Source organism: Martes martes, assembly GCF_963455335.1.
Source record: "Martes martes genome assembly, chromosome: 1".
In the NCBI taxonomy this organism is placed as follows: Eukaryota; Metazoa; Chordata; class Mammalia; order Carnivora; family Mustelidae; genus Martes; species Martes martes.
In genome coordinates, this window is record NC_137888.1 from 158691654 (window position 1) to 158709599 (window position 17946).

Sequence of the window (17946 nt, forward strand, 5' to 3'; positions counted from 1 at the left end):
ACAACTGGGTGTCCACACATGAAAGAATGAATTTGGACCCCTACTTCCCGCCAGACACAAAAAGTAACTCAAAATGGATCAAGGACCTAAATGTAAGAGTGAAAACTATAAAACTATTAGGAGAAAACAGTATATCTTTGTGACCTAGGATTAGGAGATGGTGTCCTAGATATAAATCTAAAAACACAAGCAATGAAAGGAACAAATTGGGCTTTGCCAAAACCGAAAACTCTTCTGGTCAAAGAACACCAAAAAGAAAATGAAAAGACAACCCACAGAATGGGAGAAAAATTTGCAAATCATATATCTGATAAGCAACTACTACCTAGAATATATTTTTTAAAACCCATGACTCAAAACAGCAAAAAGACAACCAAATTTAAAACAAAATCAACATCTTCCCAGAAATGTACAGATGGGCAATAAGCCCATGAGGAGATGTCCAACATTACCCATTAGGGAAATGCAAATCAAAACCATAAGGAGATAACATTTCTTATCTGCTAACAGCAGTCATTTTTTAAAAAGAAAAAGGAGTGTGAGGATGACAGAAAAATTGGAACCCTCATACATTTCTGCTGGGAATATAAAACTGAAGCCGGTGTGCAAGAAGGCTTGGCATTTCCTCAAAAAGTTAAATATAGAATTTCCATATGACCCAGCAATTCCACTTGTAGGCATATACCCAAGAGAAATGAAAACGTATTCACACAAAAACTTGTTTGTGAATGGTCATAGTAGCATGCTACATAATAAAAGTGGAAACAACAAAGTGTCCATCAATAGACAAATGGATAGACAAATTGCAGTGTATCCACACAATAGAATATAACTGAGCCGTAAAAAGGAATGGAGTACTGACACAGGCTACAACATGAGTGAACCTTGAAAACATGTAAGGGGGGAAAGCCAGACAGAAAACACATAATACATGATTCCACTCATACGTCTAGAAAAGGTAAATCCATTGAGCCAGAAAGTAGATTAGTGGTTGCCAGGGGACAGAAGGTGAGGGGAAATCAGAGATAACTGCTGATAGCTACAGTATTTCTTTTGGGAGTGATGGAAATGTTTTGGAATTAGACAGTGGTGGTGGGTACACAACACAGTTGAACATACTAAAAACCTCTGGCTTATACACTTTAAAGTAGTGACTTTTATGTTCTGATTTGTTCTGTTAAAAATATATTGTTGGGAAAAATCAATGCAGAACAATTGTTTATATTTAGGAGGACCCCGTTTGTGTAAGGAAGGAAAAACTATACCTATGCTCATATGCTTGCATATCCTTAGAAAGTTTGTAAAAAGATACACAAGACACTGCTAGTACTTGTGACTACTTCTAAAGTGAGGTGGGGAAGGGCACCTTCACTTAATACTTCTCTCCTGTTGGCACTATTTGCTTTTGTTTTAGATTATGAGTGGGATTCTGTTTTTGTTTTTGTTGTTTTATTTTAATTCCAGTGTAGTTAACATACAGTGCTATATTAGTTTCCAGTGTACAACATAGAGAGTGATTCAACAATTCTATACATTACTCGGTGCTCATGACAGTACGTGCACTCTTAGTCCCCTTCACTATTTCATCTATTCCCCCCCACACCTCCCATCTGCTAACCACCAATTTGTTCTCTGTATTTAAGAGTCTGGTTTCTTGTTCATCTTTTTTCTTTGTCATTAGTTTCTTAAATTCTACATATCAGTGAAATCATATGGTGTTTGTTTTTCTCTGACTTATTTCACTTAGCATTATACTCTCTAGTTCCATCCAGATCATTGCAAGTGCAAGATTTCAGTCTTTTTTATGGCTGAGTAATATTTCATTGTATATATACACCACATATTTATCCATTCATCTGTTGATGGACACTTGGGCTATTTCCTTATCTTGACCATTGTAAATAGTGCTGCTATAAAGATAGGGGTGTTGTATTCCTTAAATTAGTGTTTTTTCATTATTTGGGTAAATACCCAGTGGGGATTGCTGGATCTAGGGTAGTTCTATTTTTAACCTTTTGAGGAAACTCCATACTGTTTTCCACAGTGGCTGCAATAGTTTGCATTCCCACCAACAGTGCACAAGGGTTCCCCTTTCTCCACATCTTTGCCAACACCTGTTGTTTCTTGTGTTGTTGATTTTAACCATTCTGACAAGTGTGATGTGATATCTCATTATACTTTTTTGATTTACATCTCCCTGACAATGAGTGATGGTGAGCATCTATTTACATCTCTGTTAGCCCTCTATATACCTTCTTAGGAGAAATGTCTATTCACATCTTCTGCCCAACTTTTATTGGATTATTTGGTTTTGGGATGTTGAATTGTATAAGTTATTTCTATATTGTGGCTACAGACCCTTTATCAGATATGTCATTTGCAAATATCTTTTCCCATTCCATAGGTTGCCTTTTAGTTTTTTTATTATTTCCTTGATTGTGTAGAAGCTTTTTATTTTGATGTGGTCCCAAAAGTTTAATTTTGCTTGTGTTCCCCTTGCCTCAGGAGACATATCTAGAAAAATGTTGCTACAGTCAATGTCAGAGAAATTACTGTCTGTGTTCTCTTTGAGGACTTTTATGGTTTCATGTCTCACATTTAGATATTTAATCCATTTTGAATAATATTTCTGTGTATGATGTAAGAAAGTGGGCCAGTTTCATTCTTTTGCATGTAGCCGTCCCGTTTCCCCAACACCATTTGTTGAAGAAACTGTCTTTTTCCCATTGGATATTCTTGCCTCCTTTGTCAAAGTTAATTGACTATATTATCATGGGTTTATTTCTGGGCTCTCTGTTCTGTGCCATTCGTTGATCTATGTGTCTATTTTTGTGTCAGTACTATACTGTTTTGATGACTACAGCTTTGTAGTATATCTTGAAATTTGGGGTTGTGATACCTCCAGTTTTGTTCTTCTTTTCCAATTTTGCTTTGGCTATTTGAGGGTTTTTTGTGGTTCCATACAAATTATAGGATTATTTGTTCTAGTTCTGTGAAAAATGCTATTGATATTTTGATAAGGATTGTATCAAAGCTGTAGGTTGCTTTGGGTAGTATAGACATTTAAAAAAAAATTTGTCCTCCCAATCCATGAGCATGGGATGTCTTTCCATTTCAATCATCTTCAATTTCTTTCATCAGTGTTTATAGTTTTCAGAGTACAGGTCTTTCACCTCCTTGGTTAGGTTTATTCCTAGGTATTTTTATTTTTGGTGTTGTAAATGGAATTGTCTTAATTTCTCTTTATGCTATTTTGTTATGAGGGTATAGCAATGCAATGGATTTCTATATATTGAGTACTTTACTGAATTCATTTATCGGTTTTAATATTTTTCTAGAAGTAGTTTGGGTTTTCTATACATAGTATCCTTTCATCTGCACATAGTGACAGTTTTACTTCTTCCTTAATAATTTGTGTACTTTTTTTTTCTTTTTATCATCTGATTGCTATGGCCAGAACTCCCAGTACTATGTTAAATAAAACCAGTGAGAGTGGACATCCTGGTCTTGTTCCTGACCATAAGGGAAAAGCTCTTTGTTTTTCCCCATTGAGTATGATATTTTTCATATAAGGCCTTTATTATGTTGAGGTATGTTCCCTCTAAAGGGAAAGTTTAAAAGTTTTTATCATGAATGGACTTTGTCAAGTGCTTTTTCTGCATCTATTGAAATGATCGCATGGCTTTTATCCTTTCTCTCACTCACGTGATGTATCGTCTTGATTGATTTGCAAACACTGAACTACCCTTGCATATCAAGAATAAATCCTACTTGATTGGGGTGAATGATTTTTTAGTGTATTACTGGATTCAATTTGCTAATATTTTATTGAGGATTTTTCTATGTTCATCAGAGAGAACGGTAACTACAGAGTTCTCAAGATCATGACTGCTTTCAAAGTAACTTTTATAATTAAATAATTTTTTCCACTATGGAAAACAGTATGGTCGTTCTTCAAAAACTGAGAATAGAATTACCACAAGACCCAACAATTTCACTCTGGGTAGATACTGAAAAGAACTGAAAGCAGAGACTCAGACAGGTATTCCCACAGCAGCATTATTCACAGTGGCCAAAACGTGGAAGCAATCCAAGTGCCCACAGATGGATAAATAGCTAAACAAAATGTGGTTTATGGATGTAACAGAACATCATTCAGTCCTCAAAAGGAAGGAAAATTTGACACATGTGAGTACATGGAGGAGACTTGAGGACATTGTGCTACATGAAATAAGCCAGTCGCAAAAAGGATAAACCCTGTGTCATTCTATTTATAAGAGGTCCCTCAAGTTGCCACATTCATAGAGACAGAAAGTAGGACAGTGGTCACAGGGGCTGGGGTGGAGGGAGGGAGAGTCAGGGCTTAATAGATACGGAGTTCCAGTCTGGGACGATGAAAAAGTTCTGGAGCTGAATGGTGGGGATGGGTGAGTGCACTTCACGCTGCTGGACTGAACTCTCAGAAGTGGTTAAAGCGGTAAATTCTGTGCTATGCATATTTTACTACAACAAAAGAAAATTTTGAAATTTTTAATGAAAAATATTTGGTGGGAATATCAGTGAGTTTCATCTTTTGGATTTTACCATTTTTAAAAGATAATTACAGGTGCGCCTGGGTGCCCCACTGGGTTAAGCATCTACCTTCTGCTTAGGTCATGACCTCAGGGTCCTGCAATGGACCCCTGGTCAGGCTCCCTGCTCAGTGGGGAGTCTGCATCTTCCTCTCCCTCTGCCCCTCCCCCCGACTCCTGCGCGGGCTCTCTCTCTCAAATAAATAAAATCTTTTTTAAAAAAAAGATACTTTTTTGAAAGTATCTTTCATAACACTTTAAAGTGAGTGAAATTAACTTTATTGAACATCTGGCAAGGACTCATCTCACCCTTCCTCCTGCCTGAGGTTCTCCATCACTGCTAGTAATAAGGCTCATAGTGAGGAGCAGATGTGCTAGCTCCTGCGCTAGGCTTGAATAGTTGATGTTGTTCCGTGGTGTCTCAGTCCGAGAGGAAATCTCCAAGAATGTGTGTGTAGGAAGCGGTTTGGGGCAGCCAGGGAAGAGAAGCAGTTGACACACAAGGGCTTGTCACATTTGCTTGCAATTGGAGAGAAATCCCGCCAGGCCAGATGTTGCTGGGAGCCCAGCACTATAACTGGGGGGCACAAGGGTGCAAGAATCCCTGCCTCCAGGGGTCCCAAACAGTCCCAGGTTGGGCCACTCACCGCTGGCAAAATCCAAAGGCAGAGAAATAAGCAGTGGTGAAACAAGGAAGGCATTCCTTTACTGAGGCCACCACTGGGAAGACTGCTGACTAGTGTCTCATAGATGGTCTCTGAAGTGCTGAAAATTGTTCCTCGTTGATAAAAGGAAAATGTGGGAGGAAAGGGGGTGGGTACATGCAGGTGGGTGGTGAAGGTTTTATCCTGGGCAGGGCTTTGCTGGCTCAGGGCAGTCCTTATTGCTTTAGGGGGTGATTTCATTCCTATTAGGGGTTGCTTGGCTGCAGGGTCTTTTTTTTTTTCTTTTTTTTTCTGCAAGGGTCTTTTGCCTAAATTAAGAGACAAAATGAAAAGAAGAATTTAATCAATTAGTACAGACTGAGGTCAAAACGGAGGGAGCAGAAGTGTGCTATGAGAACTCTGATGACATCCTTGTGGTCTTTGAATTGCCACCGTCCATGTGCAGAGCATCGCAAGTTCTGGCAGGAGTAGGGATGGGCTGTGGTTGCGAGTTCCAATGTGCATGTTCCTTCCAACACCACTGAGACAGGGAAACAAAAGGGACCCCATGAAAGCCTCCTTTTTTGCTTCTTTTCCCGCTTCTTGCTGGGACCTATAAGCCTGGCTTACACACACCTCATCGAACAGATAACATGAATCTGCTTTGTAAAGCTGAGAATTGTGCTTCCAGCACAATAGGTAGCATCTAAGGAGGAGCCGATGGTGTCATTACAGATGTTTTCCAAGACCACAGACTTACCAAGCCACCTGACTCCTGGGCAGAAATGACTTATGGAGGTCAGCTAAACACTCATCTTTGTTCCTGGATGCCCAAGAAGACACGTGTGCTGAACCACAATCCTCAACAAAAACCCCAGTCTCCAAGCAAAGATGAGACTCACTCTTTTTCCCTTTCTGAGTCTCCCAGATGCTCTGTCTGTGTGTGCTCTCTATACATCTGTGATAAACTCTGCTCTCACTTCTTCTCCATGCATTTGATTTCTATCCTGCCCAAAGCCAAGGATCTTCCTGGCTGGTCCTGTGGGACGCCCTCTATGTCCTCATACCTGGCCAGCCTGCATCACCACTAATCAGTTAACCCAATTCTTACACTATCTACCTGGAGATAGGGTCAGATTGCCTAGGTTATGGGCTCAGTCCTACAAGACTGGCCCCCTCCACACACACACACACACATCAGTTTCAAGCCCAGGTTGTCAGCTGTGCTTCTGATTGACCAACAATAGATTGGAGACTCCCATGACTCCCTCCTTTGGTTTGATTCATGAGCTAGAGTGGCTCACAGAACTTTGAGGAACATTTTTTAAAAAATATTTTATTGATCTGAGTGAGAGACAGAATAAAAGAGCGAGTGAGCAGGACCCGGAGAAGGAGCAGAGGGAGGGGGAGAAAACAGGCTCCCCACTGAGCAGGGAGCTTGCTGCGGAGTTCGATTCCATGACCTGAGCCAAAGGCAGATGTTTAACCAACTGAGCCCCTCAGAGGGACATTTTACTTACCAGCTTACCAGTAAAGGATGTAACTCAGGAAAAGCCAGATAGAAGAGATCCATAGGGCAAGGTATGAGGAAGGGGCTCAGAGCTTCCATTCCCTCTCAACACACCATTCTCCCCAAATCTCCATGTTCCCCCACCCATGAGCTCTCCTAGCCCTGTCCTTTTGGGTTTCTATGTTTTAATACTCTGGCATGATTGATCAAACCATTGCCATTAATGATGGATTCAATCTCTAGCTCCTCTCCTCTTTACAGAGGTCAGAGGGTAGGACTGAAAGTTTCAACCCTCTCATCACTCCTTGGTTCCCCTTGCAACCAGTCATCATCCTTAGGTATTCTCCAAAAGTCACCTCATTAACATAAAGGCAGGTGTACTTGAAAGAAGTTTGTTATGAATATCAAAACACCTTTTTAAAAATGATTTTATTTATCTGAGAGAGAGAGAGAATGAGCAGGGGAGGGACAGAGGGCGAAGCAGACTCCCCGCTGAGCAGGGAGCCCAATGTGCGGATTGATCCAAGGACCCTAGGATCATGACTTGAGCTGAAGCCAGCTGCTTAACCGACTGAGCCACAAGTCCCCAGAATGTCAAAACACCTTGATCACACTTGTCAGTTAGGAAATTCCAAGGGTTTTAGGAGCTCTGGGAATGAAGATCAAGGGTCTATATATTTGGAATGAATACAGAGAAATAGGAATGAAGACCAAATATTTATAATTTTTTTTATTATAAACCAGAATACTGCAGAGTGAAAGGAAACTTCTCTATCCGGGATTTCTGTGCTGGTTAATTTTAAGCATCAATTTCAGTGGGCCATTTTAACATTGTTTCTGGATATGTCCCTGTGAGTGATTCCAGACAGGATTAGCATTTAAGTGGATGGCTCTTATCCAGGTAGGTGGGCATCTGCAATCTCTTAAAGTCTCAATCTGTTGAGGTCTGAACAGAACAAAAGGCAGAGGAAGAGGAACTTCCTGTTCCATACCTCACTGAGCTGGGATACCTCATTTCATCTCCTGCTCTCGGACAGGGATTTACACCCCTGCTTCCCTGGCTCACAGGCATTCAGACTTGAACTGAATTATGCCTCTGGCCTTCCCAGGCATCTAGTTTACGGTTCCACGGGACTGCCATGATATATATAGCAACAATATCTATCTATCTGGAGACATCTATAGATATCTGTATTATATATGTACATATGTACAGCTACATCTCCTCTTGATTCCATTTATCTAGAGAACGATAATACACAGAGATCTGAATCCCACCAGAGACCCTGCAGGTGACACACAATGCAAAGCATCTCAAGCCCAAGAAGGAACAACACTTTGGCCTTACCATTGGAGGTCATTAAGGACTGGTAGGGACTGTGGCAAAGTGGAAAAAACAAGCATAGCCACAAGGAGCTTCCAGCTGATTGCCGACGCAGAGGTGGTAAGGGCACAATGTCACCCGATCCCTTGACTTCTTTAAGTACACTGAAAATCTCGACGTTTAAGTGAAATCTTCCAACTTGTAAAAGTTGGTGACAAGGGCCGCCTGGGTGGCTCAGTAGGTTAAATCCTCTGCCTTCGGCTCAGGTCATGATCCCAGGGTCCTGCGATCTAGCCCCACATCAGGCTCTCTGCTCAGCAGGGAGCCTGCTTCCTCCTCTCTCTCTCTCTCTCTCTCTCTGCCTGCCTCTCCACCTACTTGTGATCTCTCTCTCTGCCAAGTAAATAAAATCTTTTTTTTAAAAAGTTGGTGACAAAGTCAAACATTTTTATTTTTTTTAATATTTTATTTATTTGAGAAATAGGGATAGCGAGAGAGGGCACAAGTAGGAGCAGGGAGAGGGAGAAGCAGACTCCCTGCCAAGCAGGGAGCCTGACACGGGGCTCAATCCCAGGACACTGGGATCACAACCCAAGCTGAAGGCAGATGCCCAGCCAACTGAGCCACCCAGGCGCCCCTAAAGTAAAACTTTTTTTTATTAACATATAATGTATTATTTGCCCCAGGGGTACAGGTCTGTGAATCATCAGGCTTACACATTTCACAGCACCATAGCAAATACCCTCCCTAATGTCCATAACCCAACCACCCTATCTCAAACTCCCCACCACCCCAGCAACCCTCAGTTTGTTTTGTGAGACTAAGAGTCTCATGGTTTGTCTCCCTCCTGATCCCATTTTCTTTCATTTTTTTCCTCCCTACCCCCCACAACCCCTCATCCTGCCTCTCAAATTCCTCATGTCAGAGAGATCATACGATAATTGTCTTTCTCTGATTGATTTTTTCACTCAGCATAATATACTCTATTTCACCCACGTTGTTGCAAATGGCAAGATTTCATTTCCCTTGATGGCTGCAGAGTATTCCATTATATGTGTGTGTGTGTGTATGTGTGTGTGTGTGTGTGTGTGTATAACACATCTTCTTTATCCATTCATCTGTTGTTGGACATCTATCCTTTCCATAGTTTGGCTACTGTGGACATTGCTGCTATAAACATTGGGGTGCACATGCCCCTTTGGATCACTACATTTGTATCTTTAGGTTAAATACCTAGTAGTGTGATTCCTGGTTCGTAGGGTAGCTCTATGTTCAACTTTTTGAGGAACTTCCATATTGTTCTCCAGAGTGGCTGCACCAACTCACAGTCCTACCAACAGTGTAGGAGGGTTCCCCTTTCTCCTCATCCTCGTCAGCATCTGTCGTTTCCTGACTTGTTAATTTTAGCCATTCTGACTGGTGTGAGGTGGTATCTCACTGTGGTTTTGATTTGTATTTCCCTGATGCCGAGTGATGTGGAGCACTTTTTTATGTGTCTGTTGGCCATCTGGATGTCTTCTTTACAGAAACGTCTGTTCGTGTCTTCTGTCCATTTCTTGATTGGAATATTTGTTCTTTGGGTGTTGAGTTTGGTAAGTTCTTTATAGATTTTGGATACTAGCCCTTTATCTGACATGTCATTTGTGAATATCTTCTCCCTTTCTGTCAGTTGTCTTTTGGTTTTATTGACTGTTTCTTTTGTTGTGCAAAAAATTTTGATCTTGATGAAGTCCCAATAGTTCATTTTTGCCCTTGCTTCCCTTGCCTTTGGTGATGTTTCTAGGGAGAAGTTGCCATGGTTGAGGTCAAAGAGGTTGCTGCCTGTGTTCTTCTCAAGGATTTTGATGGCTTCCTGTCTCACATTGAGGTCCTTCATCCATTTTGAGTCTATTTCTGTGTGTGGTATAAGTAAATGGTCCAGTGTCATTCTTCTGCATGGGGCTGTCCAATTTTTTTCAACATCATTTGTTGAAGAGACTGTCTTTTTTCCATTGGAATTCTTTCCTGCTTCATCGAAGATTAGTTGACTATAGAGGAGTTGAGGGTCTATATCTGGGATCTATGTGTCTGTTTTTGTGCCAGTACCATATTGTCTTGATTATTACAGCTTTGTAATAGAGCTTGAAGTCCAGAATTGTGATGCCACCAACTTTGGTTAACTTTTTCAACATTCCTCTGGCTATTCAGGGTCTTCTCTTGTTCCATATAAATTTTAGGATTATTTGTTCCATTTCTTTGAAAAAAGTTGATGGTGTTTTGATACGGATTCGGTTAAATGTGTAGATTCCTGGGACGCCTGGGTGGCTCAGTTGGTTAAGCGGCTGCCTTCGGCTCAGGTCATGATCCCAGCGTCCTGGGATCAAGTTCCACATCCGGCTCCTTGCTCAGCGGGGAGCCTGCTTCTCCCTCTGCCTCTGCCTGCCACTCTGTCTGCCTGTGCTCGCTCACTCTCTCTCTAACAAATAAATAAATTAAAAGAAAATGTGTAGGTTCCTTTAGGTAGCATAGACATTTTCACAATATTTGTTCTTCCAGTCCATGAACATGGAACACTTTTCCACTTCTTTGTGTCTTCCTCAATTTCTTTCAAGAGTGCTTTATAGTTTTCTGAATACAGACTCTTTGCCTCTTTGGTTAGGTTTATTCCTAGGTATCTTATGATTTTGGGTGCACTTGTAAATGGGATTGACTCCTTAATTTCTCTTTCTTCTGTCTTGCTGTTGGTGTATAGAAATGCAACTGATTTCTGTGCATTGATTTTATATCCTGACACTTTACTGAATTCCTGTATGAGTTCTAGCCGTTTTAGAGTGTGACTTTTGGGTTTTCCACATAAAGTATCATAATATCTGCAAAGAGTGAGAGTTTGACTTCTTCTTTGCTGATTCAGATGCCTTTAATTTCTTTTTGTTGTCTGATTGCTGAGGCTAGGACTTCCAGTATTATGTTGAATAGCAGTGGTGATGGTGGACATCCCTGCCATGTCCCTGACCTTAGGGGAAAAGTGCTCAGTTTTTCCCCATAGAGAACGATATTCGCCGTGGGTTTTTCATAGCTGGCTTTGATGATATTGAGGAATGTGTCCACTATCCCTACACTTTGAAGAGTTTTGATCAAGAAAGGATGCTGTACTTTGTCAAATGCTTTTTCAGCATCTATTGAGAGTATCATATGGTTCTTTTCCTTTCTTTTATTAATGTTTTGTATTACATTGATTGATTTGCAGATGTTAAACCAACCTTGTATCCCAGGAATAAATCCCACTTGGTTGTGATGAGTAATCCTTTTAATGTACTGTTGGATCCTATTGCTAGTATTTTGGTGAGAATTTTTGCATCTGTGTGCATTGAGGATATTGGTCTGTAATTCTCCTTTTTAATGGGGTCTTTGGTTTTGGGATCGAGGTAATGCTGGATTCATAAAATGAATTTGGAAGTTTTCCTTCTATTTTGATTTTTTGGAACAGTTTCAGGAGAATAGGTATGAATTCTTCTTTAGATGTTTGGTAGAATTCCCCTGGGAAGCTGTCTGGCCCTGGGCTTTTGTTTTGGGGGAGATATATGATGACTGCTTCAATCTCCTTACTGGTTATGGGTCTGTTCAGGTTTTCTATTTCTTCCTGGTTCAGTTTTGGTTGTTTATATGTCTCTAGGAATGCATCCATTTCTTCCAGATTTGCTGGCGTATAGTTGCCCATAATATGTTCTTATAATTGTCTGTATTTCTTTGATTTTAGTTGTGATCTCTCCTCTTTCATTCATGATTTTATTTATTTGGGTCCTTTCTCTTTTCTTTTTGATAAATCTGGCCAGGGGTTTATCAATCTTATTCATTCTTTCAAAGAACCAGCTCCTAGTTTTGTTGATTTGTTCTACTGTTCTTTTCGTTTCTATTTCATTGATTTCTTCTCTGATCTTTATGATTTCTCTTTTTCTGCTGGGTTTAGGCTTTCTCTGCTGTTCTTTCTTCAGCTCCTTTAGGTGTAGGGTTAGGTTGTGTGCTTGAGACCTTTCTTGTTTCTTGAGAAAGGCTTATATGGCTATATATTTTCCTCTCAGGACTGCCTTTGCTGTGTCCCAAAGATTTTGAACAGTTGTGTCTTCATTTTCATTTGTTTCCATGAATTTTTTCAATTCTTCTTTAATTTCCTGGTTGATCCATTCATTCTTTAGTAGGATGCTCTTTAACCTCCATGTATTCAAGTTCTAGCTTCAGAGCATTGTGGTCTGAAAATATGCAGGGAATGGTCCCAATCTTTTGGTACCAGTTGAGACCTGATTTGTGACCTAGGATGTGATCTATTCTGGAGGCTGTTCCATGTGCACTAGAGAAGTATGTGTATTCTGTTGCTTTGGGTTGGAATGTTCTGAATATATCTGTGATGTCCATCTGGTCCAGTGTGTCATTAAGGCCTTTATTTTCTTGTTGGTCTTTTGGTTGGATGATCTGTCCATTTCAGTGAGGGGGGTGTTAAAGTCCCCTACTATTATTGTATTATTGTCAATGTGTTTCTTTGATTTTGTTATTAATTGGTTTATATAGTTGGCCGCTCCTATGTTAAGGACATAGATATTTAAAATTGTTAGATCTTGTTGGACAGACCCTTTGAGTATGATACAGTGTCCTTCCTCATCTTTTATTATAGTCTTTGGCTTAAAATCTAATTTATCTGATATAAGGATTGCCACCCCAGCTTTCTTTTGATGCCCATTAGCAAGGAAAATTGTTTTCCACCCCCTCACTTTAAATCTGGGGACGTCTTTGGATCTAAAATGAGTTTCTTGTAGACAGCATATCGATGGGTCTTGTTTTTGTTGTTGTTGTTGTTGTTGTTGTTTTTAATCCATTCTGATACCCTATGTCTTTTGATTGGGGCATTTAGCCCATTTACATTCAGGGTAACTATTGAAAGATATGAATTTAGTGCCATTGTATTGCCTGCAAGATGACTGTTACTGTATATTGTCTCTGTTCCTTTCTGGCCTACTAGTTTTAGGCTCTCTCTTTGCTTAGAGGACCCCTTTCAATATTTCCTGTAGGGCTCGTTTGGTGTTTGCGAATTCTTTTAATTTTTGTTTGTCCTGGAAGCTTTTTATCTCAACTTCTACTTTCAATAATTATCTAGGTGGATATAGTATTGTTGTCTGCATATTTTTCTGGTTTAGTGCTCTGAATGTATCATACCAGTCCTTTCTGGCCTGCTAGGTCTCTTAGATAGGTCTGCTGCCAATCTGTCTACCATTTTATGTTATAGACCACTTGTCCTGAGCTGCTTTCAGGATTTTCTCTTTGTCTCTAAGACTTGTAAGTTTTACTATTAGATGACCTATTTTTATTGATTTTAAGGGTTCTCTGTGCCTCCTAGATTTTGATGCTTGTTCCCTTTGCCATATTAGGGAAGTTCTCTACTATAATTTTCTCCAATATACTTTCTGCCCCTCTCTTTCTTTCTTCTTCTTCTGTGATCCCAATTATTCTAATATTGTTTCATCTTATGGTATCACTTATCTCTCGAATTCTCCCCCTATGGTCCAGGTTTGTCTGCTTTTTGTTCAGCTTTTTTATTCTCTGTCATTTGGTCTTCTATATCACTAATTCTCTCTTCTGCCTCATTTATCCTAGCAGTAAGAGCCTCCATTTTTTATTGCATCTCATTAATAGCTTTTTTGATTTCAACTTTGTTAGATTTTAGGTTATTTCTCCAGAAAGGGATTCTCTAATATCTTCCATGCTTTTTTTGATCCCAGCTAACACCTTGATAATCGTCATTCTGAACTCTAGTTCTGACATATTACTCATGTCTGTATTGATTAGGTCCCCAGCCATCAGTACTGCCTCTTGTTCTTTTTTTTGTGGTGAGTTTTTCCACCTTGTCATTTTATCCAGATAAGAATAGATGAATGGGAGAACAAAATAATAAAAGGATAGCAACGACCCCAGCAAAATATATGCTGACCAAATCAGAAGAGACCCAAAATTGGGGGAGGGGGGAGAATAAACGGGGGGGAAAGGAAATGTATATGTGTGTGTGTGTCTGTGTGTATATACGATAGACTGGTGAATAGAACAGAGCCACTCACTTGATTTTGGGTGTATTCTGGTCTCTTAGAAGAAACTACCTCCCAAAATTTTAAAGAAAGAAAAACTTATATATATACAAAAATAAGGGTAAACATGATGAAGGAAGGGGATATGACTGCAAAGATGAAAATTAAAAACAATTCTAAAAAAGGAATTGGTAAGAGTAAGTTGGTTAGAAAAAGATTTTTTAAAAAGTGGAGAGAATGTGAATCGTCTGGAGACTAGAACACAGCCATGTGCTAGATTTAGGGTATATTTTGATCTATTAAAAGAAATTGTATCCCAAAATTTTAAAGAGAAAAAAAAAACTATATGTATACAAAAATAAGGTTAAATACGATGAAGGGATAAAATATGACTATAACAATGAAAAATTTATAAGATTTTTTAGGGGCGCCTGGGTGGCTCAGTGGGTTAATGCCTCTGCCTTTGGCTCAGGTCATGATCCCAGGGTCCTGGGATTGAGCCCCATATCAGGCTCTCTGCTCTGTGGGGAGCCTGCTTCCTCCTCTCTCTCTGCCTGCCTGTCTGCCTGCTTATGATCTCTGTCAAATAAATAAATAAAATATTCTTTAAAAAAAGATTTTCTAAGAAAGGTATTGATAAAATAGTTTAAAAATGTCAAAATAGGAAAGAGGAAAAGTTAAAAAATTAGAATAAGAAATTTTTTTTTTAAATTTTACTTTGGACCTGTACCCCTGGGGCTAATAATACATTATATGTTAATAAAGAACAAAAAATTATAAATAAAAAAAGAAAAAAATTTAACTTTGAAAGACTAAAGGATCATGGGGAAAAAGCCATGAATTCTGTGTTGCTTTCCCCTAGCCCTGGAGTTCCACAGTTTTCATTGATCAGTGAGCTTGGTCTTGGCTGGATGTTCTTGCTGATCTTCTGGGGGAGGGGCCTCTTGCAGTGATTATCAAATGTCTTTGCCCAAGGCAGAATTGCACCACCCTTGCCAGGGGGCAGGCTAAGTAATCTGCTAGGGTTTGCTCTCTGTAGCTTTTGTTCCCTGAACACTTTCCATACAGCTTTGGAGGATGGGAATGAGGATGGCAGCCTCCCAATCTCTTCCAATCTCCAATCTCTGGCCTGGAGGAGCTGAGAGCTCGGGTTCCCACTCCTCAATGCACCCTCATAGAAAAGCAGTCAATGTCTCCCTGGTCTCAGGCCATGCTCCGTGATCAGCCTGCCTTTGACCGAGCATTTCTATCTCTGGTGCACAGCCCCATTTGGAGTCTCCAAACTCAGCAGATTCCTGCAATGTGCTCCTGCACCACTCTGCCACTTATGGGATCCCTACTCAAAGAGCAGTGGCCTGACCGTGCCTTGGATAACGGTTTAAGGTAACCCCGAGCTGAGAGCTCACTCTTTGGCTCTGTCTCTGTAGTTGGCTTCCCAGCTACGATACCTGGGGACTCTACTACACTCAGACACCCTCGGTCTCTCTGTGACCCCATGGGTCCTGAGACCACCATGTCTCGGTGAGGGCTCCACCCCCTCCTTAGACTCTGGAGTGATGTCCCACAGTGGAGCAGACTTCTAAAAGTCCTAATTTTGTACTTCACTGCTCTCTCACTTGCTGGGAGCTGGCCCCTCCCCCCGCGGTCATCTTCCTCAGATTCACTTCTCCACACGTCCTACCTTCCAGAAAGTGGTCAATTTTCTGTTCCTAGAATTGCTGCTCTTCTTCTCTTCTATCTCCTGTTGAGTCTGCAGGTGTTCAGAATGGTTTGATAACTATCTAGCTGCACTCCTGGGACCTGAGGATATTTTAGTCTCCCACTCCTCCGCCATCTTGCTTCTTCCTCTAATGTCAAACATTTTTTAAGAGGGCAAACAAAATGCAGCAGGAGGTCAAGTCTGGCCCCCTGCCCTCCTTGTAGAGACCAAGTTGAAGGCCCAGGGCAACAGAGCTCATCATGCAGCTGAGCCTTCCTGAACTGACCTGGGCTGGCCAGCAAGGAATGCATCTGATTCCCAAGGAGTTCCAGGTTCACGGAGGGCAGAGGCTACTCAGGGAGAGGCCCTGACACATTCACAACTTCGAATCTTCAAGCAACTGAAGCCTATGCTGATCATGGTCAACTGGTTTCTGTTTCAATCATTTTGATGAAAACATTTCTCAGTAGACCACACATCTCTGTTTTCTTAAAAGTAAGATTAAACTGGACACCAAATCCCTTTGAAAAATATCCAATTCCTTGTCTGCCTGAGATACCAGCAAACAAGTCATTCTGCTCCATCCACTCCACAGAGGCTGAGCTCCCCAACTGAACCCCATGGGGGCCCCACTCTGGATGTTCGGTGTCCCCTCTCCCTGGTGGCAGCAGACATAGGCTGACACACTATGGCCCAGGGAAGTAGCCTGCTTACTGGCATGGCTTGGAGTGGAGCCAAGAGAGGGTCCAAGTCCCTTGCATATGGTTAACTGCCTCCTGAGGCATGGCCTGAGGCTGGCCATTGAGTCCTGCCTCCCTGCCCTTAAAGGAAGGTGCTGAATGGGAAAAGGACAGTCCTGGTCTTAACATTGGACGTACCCTCTTTGTTTCTCTGAAGGAAGAGGGAATATTCACACAGATAACAGGCACCAGGGTGCTTTCCATGGAGACTTGTGGACAGACCGTGGGAGGTTTTAGAACTGAGTTTGTGGCATACAGCAGAAGCCCGACTGGGACAGCTTTAACAGATGAGGACGGCAGAGGCTGGAGTGGGAGCAGCAGGGCTGGCACAGCAGCTCCACACACTGCCAGGAGCCCGGGCACCACTGTCTTTCCATGAGCATCCTCCATGTGCTTCTGCGGTCATTGTGGTCACAGCAGGGTTGCTGTGCTTCTGGGCATCACACCTGAGGTTCTGGCAGGGGGAGGGGCGAGGGCCAAAAGCAATCCAGCCTCACCTGTCCACTGTTATTAAAGAAGCAACAGCTTTCCCAGAAGTCCACTTCCACCTCGTTTCATGGCCAGAACTCGGCCAATGGTCACTCCTAAGAACAAAGCAGTCCTGAAATCAACTATGGGGTGATGTATATACTACAGCCCAGACAAAACCGGGGCTTCATGAGTAAGGGAAAAGGAGGAAATGGCCACTAGGGAGGAGACAACAGTTAGTGGTTAAAGACAGAGCCCAGCTAGATTGGCCTCCTCTTTGCAGGTGTAGAGGGGGAGGGGTGTCAGGTTCTCTTTGGCTCCTTAGACACGCATCCCCCAGTGGCTTTCTAAATTCTCTGTGTAGGGTGGGTCATTTGTCAATGAGCTCCAGGGGCTAATCTAAGGCTAGGCAATAATGAGAAGGAGGTGCACAGTCAAAGGTGCCCTGCTTTGCACGGTGAGGTCATGGGGGCTTCTCCTGGCCTGGACAGCCAGCAAGTGTGGTGGAGCCACCTCAGCCTGACTCCCTGCATGGCCCTGCATGTCTACAGGGAAGGGAGCAGGGCCCAACATCAGTAGGTGGGGTGAGAAGGGTGGAAGAAGAGGGGCAGGAAATTCATCCCTTCACTTGGCTCCTTTTGATAACCTGGGTGAGAATAAAGCAGAACCACCGTCACCCCTTGACTGAGATGCAGGTGTTACACTCTGTGATACAGCTTAGAAAACTGAAATTCGGAAAGGCCAAGGTCCCCAAGATCCTAGCACACAGGCAGGGTTAGGAGAAAGCTAAGCACTGCCAGGCCCCCACATCTACATATTAATTTAGGATAATTTTTTATTTTAGAAAAGAAACACACCCATACTTTGGGACTCCAGAAGGCAAGTTTTGGCCTCTATAATCCTTCTCCAGTAAATAAACAAAATTAAACAGATCAAAGTTTTA